Source organism: Coregonus lavaretus, assembly GCF_964263955.1.
Source record: "Coregonus lavaretus genome assembly, chromosome: 33".
NCBI lineage: Eukaryota > Metazoa > Chordata > Actinopteri > Salmoniformes > Salmonidae > Coregonus > Coregonus lavaretus.
In genome coordinates this window covers 26,112,611-26,126,854 of record NC_140020.1, presented here as the reverse complement: position 1 = coordinate 26,126,854, position 14,244 = coordinate 26,112,611, and positions in this window count along the sequence as shown.

Here is a 14,244-nt window from a genome sequence, read left to right as displayed (position 1 = left end):
GTCGTGCCCTCTTCACGACTGTCTTGGTGTGTTTGGACCATGATAGTTCATTGGTGATGTGGACACAGCCCGTTGATGTTAATGGGGGCCTGTTTGGCCCCCCATTTCCTGTAGTCCACGATCAGCTCCTTTGTCTTGCTCACATTGAGGGAGAGGTTGTTGTCCTGGCACCACATGGCCAGGTCTCTGACCTTCTCCCTATAGGCTGTCTCATCGTTGTCGGTGATCAGGCCTACCACTGTTGTGTCATCAGCAAACTTAATGATGGTGTTGGAGTCGTGCCTGGCCATGCAGTCATGGGTGAACAGAGAGTACAGGAGGGGACTGGCCCCCTGTGTTGAGGATCAGCGTGTTGGCAGACGTGTTGTTGCCTACCCTTAGCACATGGGGGTGGCCCGTCAGGAAGTCCAGGATCCAGTTGCAGAGGGAGGTGTTTAGTCCCAGGGTCCTTAGCTTAGTGATGAGCTTTGTGGGCACTATGGTGTTGAACGCTGAGCTGTAGTCAATGAACAGCATTCTCACATAGGTGATCCTTTTGTCCAGGTGGGAAAGGGCAGTGTGGAGCGCGATTGAGATTGCGTCATCTGTGGATCTTTTGGGCCAGTATGCGAATTGGAGTGGATCTAGGGTATTCGGGATGATGCTATTGATGTGAGCCATGACCAGCCTTTCAAAGCACTTCATGGCTACCGACGGTGAGTGCTACGGGGCGATAATCATTTAGGCAGGTTACCTTCGCTTCCATGGGCACAGGGATCATGGGTGGTCTGCTTGAAACATGTAGGTATTACAGACTTGGTCAGGGGAGAGGTTGAAAATGTCAGTGTAGACACTTGCCAGTTGGTCCGCACATGCTTTAAGTACACATCCTGGTAATCCGTCTGGCCCCGCGGCTTTGTGAATGTTGACCTGTTTAAAGGTCTTGCTCACATCGGCTACCGAGAGCGTGATCACACAGTCTTCCGGAACAGCTGGTGCTCTCATGCATGCTTCAGTGTTGCTTGCCTTGAAGTGAGCATAAAAGGCATTTTAGCTCGTCTGGTAGGCTCGTGTCACTGGGCAGCTCACAAACTGGGTTTCCCTTTGTAGTTCGTAATAGTTTGCAAGCCCTGCCACATCCGACGAGCGTCAGCGCCGGGGTAGTAGGATTCAATCTTAATCCTGTATTGATGCTTTGCCTGTTTGATGGTTTGTCTGAGGGCGTAGCGGGATTTCTTATAAGCGTCTGGATTAGTGTCCCGCTCCTTGAAAGCGGCAGCTCTAGCCTTTAGCTCGGTGAGGATGTTGCCTGAAATCCATGGCTTCTGGTTGGAATATGTACGTACGGTCACTGTGGGGACGACGTTGTCAATGCACTTATTGATGAAGCCAGTGACTGAGGTGGTATACTCCTCAATGCCATTGGATGAATCCTGGAACATATTCCAGTCTGTGCTAGCAAAACAGTCTTGTAGTTTTTTTTGCTTGTAAGCAGGAATCAGGAGGATAGATTTATGGTCAAATTTGCCAAATGGAGGGCGAGGGAGAGCTTTGTATGCATCTCTGTGTGTGGAGTAAAGGTGGTCTAGAGTATTTTTTCCTCATGTGACATGCTGGTAAAAATTTGGTAAAATGGATGTAAGTTTGCCTGCAATAAAGTCCCCAGCCACTACGAGCGCTGCCTCTGGATGAGCGTTTTCCTGTTTGCTTATGACCTTATACAGCTCGTTGAGTGCGGTCTTAGTGCCAGCATCGGTTTGTGGTGGTAAATAGACAGCTATGAATAATATAGATGAGAACTCTCTTGGTAGATAGTGTGGTCTACAGCTTATCATGAGATACTCTACCTCAGGCGAGCAATACCTGGAGACCTCTTTAATATTAGACATCACGCACCAGCTGTTATTGACAAATAGACACACCCCCCACCCCTCGTCTTACCAGACGTAGCTGCTCTGTTCTGCCGATGCGATGGAAAACCCAGCCAGCTCTATATTATCCGTGTCGTCGTTCAGCCACGACTCGGTGAAACATAAGATATTACAGTTTCTCCATCTTTTCTTCACACACATGACAAGGATTTGGGCCTGTTCCCAAGAAAGCAGTATATCCTTTTTTGTTCTGATGTCCAGAAGTTATTTTCGGTCATAAGAGACGGTAGCAGCAACATTATGCACACAATAAGTTAAGAAATAAGTTACAAACAACACAAAAAAAACTAACAAAATAGCACAGTTGGTTAGGAGCCCGTAAAACCGCAGCCATCCCCTCCGGCGCCATTCAGAATAGTCTGATGATTCAACCCTATACGTTTCAGCAACCCCAGCGAAACCACTGTAACCTTGAACAAAGAGTTGCAGTTAGTGTTAGAATGGGTGGCCAGTAATAAACTGGTCCTGAACATCTCTAAAACTAAGAGCGTTGTATTTGGTACAAATCATTCCCTAAGTTCTAGACCTCAGCTGAATCTGGTAATGAATGGTGTGGCTGTTGAGCAAGTTGAGGAGACTAAATTACTTGGTGTTACCTTAGATTGTAAACTGTCATGGTCAAAACATATAGATTCAATAGTTGTACAGATGGGGAAGGTATGTCTGTACTAAAGAGGCTCTACTTTTTTGACACCACACTCCGCAAAGCAGGCGCTAGTTTTATCTTATCTTGATTATTGTCCAGTCATATGGTAAATGCTTCAAAGAAGGACCTAGTTAAGCTGCAGCTGGCCCAGAACAGAGCGGCACGTTTTGCTGTTCATTGTAATCAGAGGGCTAATATCAATACTATGCGTGTCAGTCTCTCTTGGCTAAGAGTTGAGGAAAGACTGACTGCATCGCTTCTTGTTTTTATAAAGACATTCCAAATTGTTTGCATAGTCAATTTACATACAGTACTAACATACACTCACCCTACCAGACATATCACCCGGGGTCTTTTCACAGTCCCAAGGTCGAGAACGAATTCAAGGAAACGTACAGAGCCATGATCGCATGGAACTCCCTTCCATATCATATGGCGCAAGTGAACAGCAAACCTGTTTAAAAAAAATAAAAAAATAAAGCAACACGGTACGGCACAACACCTCTCCCCCATGTGACCTACTTTTTGTGGGTGTGTACTGACATGTACCGTATGTGTAACTGATAGCTGCACACACACACACACACACACACACACGCACAAACGCATAAACGCACACGCACACACGCACACACGCACACACGCACACACGCACACTACATGTTAATGTTTTTAAATGGAAAGTATTTGGCCTGTAATGTATTTTTCATTATGTGTCAAACCCCAGTAAGACTAGCTGTCGACATTGTCGTCAGCTAATGGGGATCCTAATCAAATCAAATAAAACAACATTTTCCTGATGAATCCACGGTGTCTCTTGAGGATGTAGAACCAACATCGTCCTGATGAATCCACGGTGTCTCTTGAGGATGTAGAACCAACATCGTCCTGATGAATCCACTGTGTCTCTTGAGGATGTAGAACCAACATCGTCCTGATGAATCCACGGTGTCTCTTGAGGATGTAGAACCAACATCGTCCTGATGAATCCACTGTGTCTCTGAGGATGTAGAACCAACATCGTCCTGATGAATCCACTGTGTGTCTGAGGATGTAGAACCAACATCGTCCTGATGAATCCACTGTGTCTCTGAGGATGTAGAACCAACATCGTCCTGATGAACCCACTGTGTCTCTGAGGATGTAGAACCAACATCGTCCTTATGAATCCACTGTGTCTCTGAGGATGTAGAACCAACATCGTCCTGATGAATCCACTGTGTCTCTGAGGATGTAGAACCAACATCGTCCTGATGAATCCACTGTGTCTCTGAGGATGTAGAACCAACATCGTCCTGATGAATCCACTGTGTCTCTGAGGATGTAGAACCAACATCGTCCTGATGAATCCACTGTGTCTCTGAGGATGTAGAACCAACATCGTCCTGATAAACCCACTATGTGTCTGAGGATGTAGAAACAACATCGTCTTCGGATGAGAAGCTTCCATGTTTTCGAGACGGTGCGGGAGTGTTATATCGCCATGTCGTATAAACCTTCTTGGCAACCAGCTACACACAGAGAACAGTTTTAGTCTGCTTCCTCTCAGCCTGGGTTAATATCTAGCAGGGTGTGTGTGTGTGTGTGTGTGTGTGTGTGTGTGTGTGTGTGTCTGTGTGTGTGTGTGTGTGTGTGTGTGTGTGTGTGTGTGTGTGTGTGTGTGTGTGTGTGTCGTGTGTGTGTGTGTCAGCAGATAGACAGGCAGATGTCAGACAGCAAGCAGCTTCACTATGTGTTACTCTCTGGCAGTTCCGTGTTGTTCTGGATTAAAACTGTAATCCTAACATCAGATTGTTTAGACACAGTACGAAGGCTGTTAACATGGATCAGACACACTGCAGAGAGACATAGGCTCGTATCCACCAAGTCTCTCAGAGTAGGAGTGGTGATCTAGGATATGTCCTTATGATCTTATTAATTATATCATCTAAAAGGCAACATTGATCGTAAATCAGCACTACAACTCTGAGACGCTTTTCTGGATACGGGCCCAGAGCCCACACTCCACAGATACAGCCAATCAGATCATCTGAAGAAAAAAAATGTGTGTAACTGTTAGTGCCTGTTTACTGGATCCTGATTGAGCCTAAATCCCGGCTAAGAACATATTCAATGGATCAAGGCTTCTGTCCTTGTAGACCAGGGTTCTTCAATTCCGGTCCTGGAGGGCCGAAACACCTAAAAAAAGAACTAAAAAACTGAAGTGTTTCGGCCCTCCAGGACCGGAATTGAAGAACCCTGTTGTAGACGTTCGCAAACAGAGCTGATCTAGCGATGTTATTGGAGAGTTTCAGCACTGGACAGTTCCCAACATGGACTACGCCTCAGTATCAGTCTTAAAGGGTAACGCCACTCAAAAACGATATTTTTGTATATTTTTCATTAGTCCACTCTTGATACAGTCCCAAAATGTTTTTGCATTTCAAGATGTTGGAATTTCAAGAACCACATTTTCCCCCGGCCATATCGTGCTTCCCTAGTCGAAACGTGACCGCGCCAGTTTTCTCACATATATTTATGACGGAATTTTGTTTTTGTTGGACGGGATTGTTAATGAAGTGTTTGTTGTCATTCAACAAGAGACGGCTAGTTTTGGTCTATGTTACAAGTTGTATTTAATCCTTGTGTGGTGTTCGAGTCTGTGGGACCCATTTTTAATGTTTACTAAAAGAAAAATGATACAATTAATTATTTGTTCAACCTGAGACTCATTGGCCTTGGCTCATTTTCTGTGAAGAACATGTAAAACAACACATTTTCATTGAGTGCACACTGTGCACCCCCCTACACATTTATATTACATATGTGGTGTTCGGGTCCACTGGACCCGAGGGTGATAAAAGGGTGGAAAAGTGTGTGTATAGGTGAAAACAAGTAAAAATGAAACCAAAATATTTGCTGTGTGCCTTCACTCGGTCTTCCTCCTCCCTGCTGTTTCAACATAGCAACAAGAACCTGTCTCCCTGTCTGTCTGCCTGTCTCCCTGCCTGTCTGTCTGTCTGTCTCCCTGTCTGTCTGCCTGTCTCCCTGCCTGTCTGTCTGTCTCCCTGTCTGTCTGCCTGTCTCCCTGCCTGTCTGCCTGTCTCCCTGCCTGTCTGTCTGTCTCCCTGTCTATCTGCCTGTCTCCCTGCCTGTCTGTCTGTCTCCCTGTCTGTCTGCCTGTCTCCCTGCCTGTCTGTCTGACTCCCTGCCTGTATGCCTGTCTCCCTGCCTGTCTGTCTGTCTCCCTGTCTCCCTGTCTGTCTGCCTGTCTCCCTGCCTGTCTGTCTGTCTCCCTGCCTGTCTGTCTGTCTGCCTGTCTGTCTGTCTCCCTGTCTGTCTGCCTGTCTCCCTGCCTGTCTGCCTGTCTCCCTGTCTGTCTGTCTCCCTGTCTGTCTGCCTGTCTCCCTGTCTGTCTGTCTGTCTGTCTGCCTGTCTGTCTGTCTCCCTGTCTGTCTGCCTGTCTCCCTGCCTGTCTGTCTGTCTCCCTGTCTGTCTGCCTGTCTCCCTGCCTGTTTGCCTGTCTCCCTGCCTGTCTGCCTGTCTCCCTGCCTGTATGCCTGTCTCCCTGCCTGTCTGCCTGTCTCCCTGCCTGTCTGCCTGTCTCCCTGTCTGTCTGTCTCCCTGTCTGTCTGCCTGTCTCCCTGTCTGTCTGTCTGCCTGTCTGTCTGTCTCCCTGTCTGTCTGCCTGTCTCCCTGCCTGTCTGCCTGTCTCCCTGCCTGTATGCCTGTCTCCCTGCCTGTCTGCCTGTCTCCCTGCCTGTCTGCCTGTCTCCCTGCCTGTCTGTCTTCTCCCTGCCTGTATGCCTGTCTCCCTGTCTGTCTGCCTGTCTCCCTGCCTGTCTGTCTGTCTCCCTGCCTGTATGCCTGTCTCCCTGTCTCCCCGCCTGTCTGTTTATCTCCCTGCCTGTCTGCCTGTCTCCCTGCCTGTCTGCCTGACTCCCTGCCTGTCTGTCTGTCTCCCTGCCTGTCTGTCTGTCTCCCTGCCTGTCTCCCTGTCTGTCTCTCTGCCGGTCTCCCTGTCTGTCTCCCTGTCTGTCTGCCTGTCTCCCTGCCTGTCTCCCTGTCTGCCTCTCTCCCTGCCTGTCTCCCTGTCTGTCTCCCTGCCTGTCTCCCTGTCTGTCTCCCTGTCTCCCTGTCTGTCTCCCTGTCTGTCTGCCTGTCTCCCTGCCTGTCTCCCTGTCTGTCTCCCTGTCTGACTCCCTGCCTGTCTCCCTGTCTGTCTCCCTGTCTGTCTGCCTGTCTGCCTGTCTCCCTGTCTGTCTCCCTGTCTGTCTGCCTGCCTGTCTCCCTGTCTGTCTCCCTGCCTGTCTCCCTGTCTGACTCCCTGTCTCCCTGTCTGTCTCCCTGTCTGTCTGCCTGTGTGTCTCCCTGCCTGTCTCCCTGCCTGTCTCCCTGCCTGTCTGCCTGCCTGTCTCCCTGTCTGTCTCCCTGCCTGTCTCCCTGTCTGACTCCCTGTCTCCCTGCCTGTCTCCCTGTCTGACTCCCTGCCTGCCTCCCTGTCTGTCTCCCTGTCTGTCTGCCTGTCTCCCTGCCTGTCTGCCTGTCTCCCTGCCTGTATGCCTGTCTCCCTGCCTGTCTGCCTGTCTCCCTGCCTGTCTGCCTGTCTCCCTGCCTGTCTGTCTTCTCCCTGCCTGTATGCCTGTCTCCCTGTCTGTCTGCCTGTCTCCCTGCCTGTCTGTCTGTCTCCCTGCCTGTATGCCTGTCTCCCTGTCTCCCCGCCTGTCTGTTTATCTCCCTGCCTGTCTGCCTGTCTCCCTGCCTGTCTGCCTGACTCCCTGCCTGTCTGTCTGTCTCCCTGCCTGTCTGTCTGTCTCCCTGCCTGTCTCCCTGTCTGTCTCTCTGCCGGTCTCCCTGTCTGTCTCCCTGTCTGTCTGCCTGTCTCCCTGCCTGTCTCCCTGTCTGCCTGTCTGCCTCTCTCCCTGCCTGTCTCCCTGTCTGTCTCCCTGCCTGTCTCCCTGTCTGTCTCCCTGTCTCCCTGTCTGTCTCCCTGTCTGTCTGCCTGCCTGTCTCCCTGCCTGTCTCCCTGTCTGTCTCCCTGTCTGACTCCCTGCCTGTCTCCCTGTCTGTCTCCCTGTCTGTCTGCCTGCCTGTCTCCCTGTCTGTCTCCCTGCCTGTCTCCCTGTCTGACTCCCTGTCTCCCTGCCTGTCTCCCTGTCTGGCTCCCTGTCTGACTCCCTGCCTGCCTCCCTGTCTGTCTCCCTGTCTGTCTGCCTGTCTGCCTGTCTCCCTGTCTGTCTCCCTGCCTGTCTCCCTTTCTGTCTGCCTGTCTGTCTCCCTGTCTGTCTGTCTCTCTGCCGGTCTCCCTGTCTGTCTCCCTGTCTGTCTGCCTCTCTCCCGCTTTTCTTGCACTCTTTACCCTTTGTAGTGTGTGAAACCTTATTTCAATACATTATTTTGATAATTTTTTTTTTATTCAATGCAGCATTTTCCCACACTCTACCCCAGCCAGGTGCAAATTGGGGGAGGGACACAACAAATAAATAGCTTTGCAGGTGTGGCTCTTTACCACAATCAATCCGTATGGCAAAAATAATCTCTGCTCAGAGGGCCTTAGAATTTTCTTTTGCAGAGAGAGAAGCTAGTGTGGAAGGAACGTCTTCTATTTTGGAAGATGAAGATTTTTCAGAATATGAGGATCATGTCTCTGGACCGCCTTCCCCTGTTTTACAACCCTGGGCCCAACGTTACTGTTGATGAGCAGCATATGCCATTTATGGGCCGCTGCCCCTTCACGCGGTACATACCGTCTAAACCCGCAAAATATGGAATCAAGATCTGGACTGCCTGTGATGCTGCTTCATCATGGGCAGGAAATTTGCAAGTGTACAGTGGCTTGCGAAAGTATTCACCCCCCTTGGAATTTTTTCCTATTTTGTTGCCTTACAACCTGGATGGATTTTTGGGGGGTTTGTATAATTTGATTTACACAACATGCCTACTACTTTGAAGATGCAAAATATTTTTTGGGTGTGAAACAAACAAGAAATAAGACCAAAAAAATGAAAACTTGAGCGTGCATAACTATTCACCCCCACAAAGTCAATCCTTTGTAGAGCCACCTTGTGCAGCAATTACAGCTGCAAGTCTCTTGGGGTATGTCTCTATAAGCTTGGCACATCTAGCCACTGGGATTTTTGTCCATTCTTCAAGGTAAAACTGCTCCAGCTCCTTCAAGTTGGATGGGTTCCGCTGGTGTACAGCAATCTTAAAGTCATACCACAGATTCTCAATTGGATTGAGGTCTGGGCTTTGACTAGGCCATTCCAAAACATATAAATGTTTCCCCTTAAATCACTCAAGTGTTGTTTTAGCATTATGCTTAGGGTCATTGTCCTGCTGGAAGGTGAACGTCCGTCCCAGTCTCAAATCTCTGGAAGATTGAAACAGGTTTCCCTCAAGAATTTCCCTGTATTTAGCACCATCCATCATTCCTTAAATTCTGACCAGTTTCCCAGTCCCTGTCGATGGTGTTCTCGGGGCGATGAGAGGTGTTGGGTTTGCGCCAAAAAGCTCAATTTTAGTCTCATCTGACCAGAGTACCTTCTTCCATATGTTTGGGGAGTCTCCCACATGGCTTTTGGCGAACACCAAACGTGATTTCTTTTTTTTTTCTTTAAGCAATGGCTTTTTTTCTGGCCACTCTTCTGTAAAGCCTATCTCTGTGGAGTGTACGGCTTAAAGTGGTCCTATGGACAGATACTCCAATCTTCGCTGTGGAGCTTTGCAGCTCCTTCAGGGTTATCTTTGGTCTCTTTGTTGCCTCTCTGATTAATGCCCTCCTTGCCTGGTCTGTGAGTTTTGGTGGGTGGCCCTCGCTTGGCAGGTTTGTTATGGTGCCATATTCTGGTATATTCTGGTCTAAGGCACTGCATCACAGTGCTAGCTGTGCCACTAGAGATCCTGGTTCGAATCCAGGCTCTGTCGTAGCCGGCCGCGACCGGGAGACCCATGGGGCGGCGCACAATTGGCCCAGCGTCGTCCAGGGTAGGGGAGGGATTTGGCCGGCAGGGGATGTAGCTCAGTTGGTAGAGCATGTCGTTTGCAACGTCAGGGTTGTGGGTTCGATTCCCACGGGGGGCCAGTATGAAAAATGTAATAAATAATGTATGCACTCACTAACTGTAAGTCGCTCTGGATAAGAGCGTCTGCTGAATGACTAAAATGTAAAAATGATAACTATAATGATAACTATAACCATAAACTATAGCCTACATACAGCACCTCTGGAAAGTATCCAGACCCATTGACTTTTTCCACATTTTGTTACGTTACAGCCTTATTCTAAAATTGATTAAATTCTTTGTTTGTTTCATCAATCTACACACAATGCCACATAATGACAAAGCAAAAACCGACATTTTGAAATGTTTCCTCTTTTTTTTTAATGAACAACTAAAATATTACATTTACATAATTATTCAGACCCTTTACTCAGTACCTTGTTGAAGCACTTTTGGCAGCGATTACAGCATCGAGTCTTCTTGGGTATGCTGCTACAAGCTTGGCACACCTGTGTTTGGGGAGTTTCTCCCATTCTTCTCTGCAGATCCTCTCAAGCTCTGTCCGGTTGGATGGGGAGCTATTTTCAGGTCTCTCCAGAGATGTTTGATTGGGTTCAAGTCCGAGCTCTGGCTGGGCTACTCAAGGACATTCAGAGACTTGTCCCAAAGGCACTCATGCGTTGTCTTGGCTGTGTGCTTAGGGTCATTGTCTTGTTGGAAGGTAAACCTTCGCTCCAGTCTGAGGTCCTGAGCGCTCTGGAGCAGGTTTTCATCAAGAATCTCTCTGTACTTTACTCCGTTCATCTTTGCCTCGAACCTGACTAGTCTCCCAGTCCCTGCCACTGAAAAACATCCCCACAACATGATGCTGCCACCACCATGCTTCATTGTAGGGATGGTGCCAGGTTTCCTCCAGGCGTCACGCTTGGCATTCAGGCAAAATAGTTCAAACTTGGTTTCAACAGACCAGAGAATCTTGTTTCTCATGGTCTGAGAGTCTTCTCGGTGCCTTTTGGCAAACTCCAAGTGGGCTGTCATGTGCCTTTTACTGAGGAGTGGCTTCCATCTACCATAAAGGCCTGATTGGTGGAGGCTGCAAAGATGGTTGTAATAATAATAATAATATGCCATTTAGCAGACGCTTTTATCCAAAGCGACTTACAGTCATGTGCGCATACATTTTTTTTTAAACGTTTGGGTGGTCCCGGGGATCGAACCCACTACCCTGGCGTTACAAGCGCCATGCTCTACCAATTGAGCTACAGAGGACCTTCTATAAGGTGTTCTTGGGGACCTTCAATGCTGCAGACATTTTTTGGTACGCTTCCCCAGATCTGTGCCTCGACACAATCCTGTCTCGGAGCTCTACGGATAATTCCTTCGACCTCAAGGCTTGGTTTTTGCTCTGACATGCACTGTCAACTGTGGGACCTTATATAGACAGGTGTGTGCCTTTCCAAATCAGGTCCAATCAATTTAATTTACCACAGGTGGACTCCAATCAAGTTGTAGAAACATCTCAAGGATGATCATTGGAACAGGATGCACCTGAGTTCAATTTCGAGTCTCATAGCAAAGGGTCTGAATACTTATGTAAATAAGTTATTTATGTTTTTTGTTCTAAAAACCTGTTTTCGCATTGTCATTATGTGGTATTGTGTGTAGATTGATGAAGAAAAACATTTAATTTAATCCATTTTAGAATAATGCTGTAACGTAACAAAATGTGGAAAAAGTCAAGGGGTCTGAATACTTTCCGAATGCACTGTAACTATAAGACATTGGCGAGCATCCACAATAGGGAAAGTTTATTGTTTATCGTTCTGCAGTACACCTGTCAATCAACTGATCAAAGCATCCTACTCTCCGCTGTAGTCCTAGTAATACAACTGATCAAAGCATCCTACTCTCCGCTGTAGTCCTAGTAATACAACTGATCAAAGCATCCTACTCTCCGCTGTAGTCCTAGTAATACAACTGATCAAAGCATCCTACTCTCCGCTATAGTCCTAGTAATACAACTGATCAAAGCATCCTACTCTCCGCTGTAGTCCTAGTAATACAACTGATCAAAGCATCGTACTCTCCGCTGTAGTCCTAGTAATACAACTGATCAAAGCAGCCTAGTCTCCGCTGTAGTCCTAGTAATACAACTGATCAAAGCATCCTACTCTCCGCTGTAGTCCTAGATAATAAGGTAGTATCAAACACCATTCACTGTTTCAGGGTGTGTTCATTGTCATAGTGACAACTGCAAATACCACTTCAATGTGCATGTAAATGAAAATAATACAGAAACTCGTATTTAAACCTAGCAATTCAACAACAAATGCTGTAGAAGCGTATTTTACTGCATGTCAGTGCTTGCCTCGTTGCTCAAGTGGTTTGCTGGTGATTTCCATTTTTCTAGCGAGTGTAAATGGATATTCTTTTTCACTGTGCTCATTTCTGTCTGTCAACCCTTCGCAATACGTCAGTGCAGCAATATTATTATCACCGGCCAAAGTGATCACAACAACACTCTCTCTCCTCAACTTTTTCTTACATCAGTTAGCGAGGAACAAGATGACAGCTTGTTGTTTTAATTTACGGTTTTATATTAACGTTTATAGATACTGGCCCTTGTAATACATCAAGTCCTTTTGACAAGGTTTTTAATCAGACGATCAGGCTCGAAGACCAGATTGGCACTAAGCATTTTGGCCACAGTAAATAAACCCTATTTAACTTGTTCGTATATCCCAGCTGGCACAGTCCTTTCCAAAAGGGGGCGAATAATTAGGTAAATAGGTGGTGGAAACCTCTACGCCTGTTACTGTCTGGAGATGTTCATAGGTGCCCCGTTTTTCTAGTGATAAATCCATTTTGGCAGCGGCATGCTGTAATAGAGAGGGTCAGAAGGGAAGGAGGAACGACCCTCTCTTTCAGGTATGCATAATAAATAGAGAACTTTTCAGACCCCTTGATCATGACAACCAACCTAATCCTCCTGCTTCCATCTGCTGTCTGAGCGTGGCAGGGAGACCAGGAGAGGATGACGAGGCAGGCCCCCCGGTCGAGACAGTCTGTTGGGCCGGATGGACGTGGAGCGGAAAGACAGTACCCTGGTCAGATGCCAGCGCGATCCCTGGATGGTGCTTCACTGATGCGATTGGACTGCAGGGAGTCAACACTCATCTCAAGTGAATGATTTCGGCTGACAGTTCCAACAGATGAGGAGAACTTGACTCTAGAAAATGTGTTTTCTACGAGAGGACTACACATCCTTCATCTCTCAACGTTAGAAGCCTTCTTCTCTAGATTGAGGAAATTCGCCCTACTCTCCAGTAAAATGTAAGGTGGGAGTGCTTTGCTTTACTGAAACATGGCTAGATGTTTTGATAAAAAACGCTGAGACTGATGTTGAAAATTATGTAGTAATTAGAAGGGAGTTTGTATAAATGTAAGATCAGATATTGGGTTCAACTGTTGATCAGATTTAAGCCATGATAAGATTGAAGCTGTGTCGTTGGACATTCTATTCCCAAAATGCAATCCCGTTACAGTCGGAACCCTGTTGCAGACCACCAGACCAGTACAGGTTTTATGAATTGTTGGAGGAGACTTGCTGCTCCAACTGTACAGACTTTGGTAAATCAGAGGTTATTGTTACTGGTGATTTTAATACAGACATGCTCAAAAAGGGCTACTTTTATAGCTCGTAAGAGATTTTTGTGATCTGTTTGCTTTACACCAGGGTCATTTTTCCCAAACCATCGTTGACCTTGTGCTGGTGTCGGAAAGGATATCAAACAGTGGGGTTGTACACTATGGGCTCAGTGATCATTCCATCATTTTCTGTAATAGGAAGCTGTTTTTAATTTCCATAACTCAATAACAATTAGGTCTATGAAGAAACTATGGTGCAGATATTTTTGTTAATTGTTTGAGCAAATTGGACTGGTCTGCCTTATTGAACTGCATTGAGGTGGAAAATGGGGCAATTTTAAATAATTGTTTTTAGATGCAGTAGACATGGAGGCTCTTGAGCACAGAACAGAACCATGGATAAATTATCACTTTTTAAAGGCAATTAAGCGTAGAAATGAACGCTTTCTGGGCAGATTATGTTTTTATAGACTATAAGACATTACGAAATGAGTTTTAACAGGGATGATACAGAAAGCCAAGAAATATTATTTTAATGACAAAATAGTTGCGAATAAGGAACAATCCGAGTGAATTATGGAAGCGTCTGAAGCTGTTGGGTTACAGTAACTGACCAAAGACCAAAAGCTCGAAATCTTAATCTTGGACATTGGAGGAAAGGTTACATCAGACAAGACCACGGCGTGCAGACAGTCTGAATGGCTATTTTACAACTATAGCTTATACATTAGTTAGCAAGTTACCTTGTCAATCAGGTTGCTATGGGGAGAGTCAAGTCCAGCAGTTTTCCTCACAGCAGGGGGATTCAAGTAGATGCTTTTTCGTTTGAAAAAGGTGTCTTGAGTCAACTGTGCTAAAGAAGCTGAAAGAACTTGACCATTCCAAAGCAACTGGCCTTGACAACATTCCTGCCAGAGTTCTAAGGGATACTGCGGTAATGATCACCCCGCTGGTGTAACTCACATTGTAAATCTGTCTGTTGAAGCAGGGATTTTTTTTCCCAGTGAACTGAAACTCACAAGGGTCATTCCTCTATATATAAAGGGGAATAAGTTAG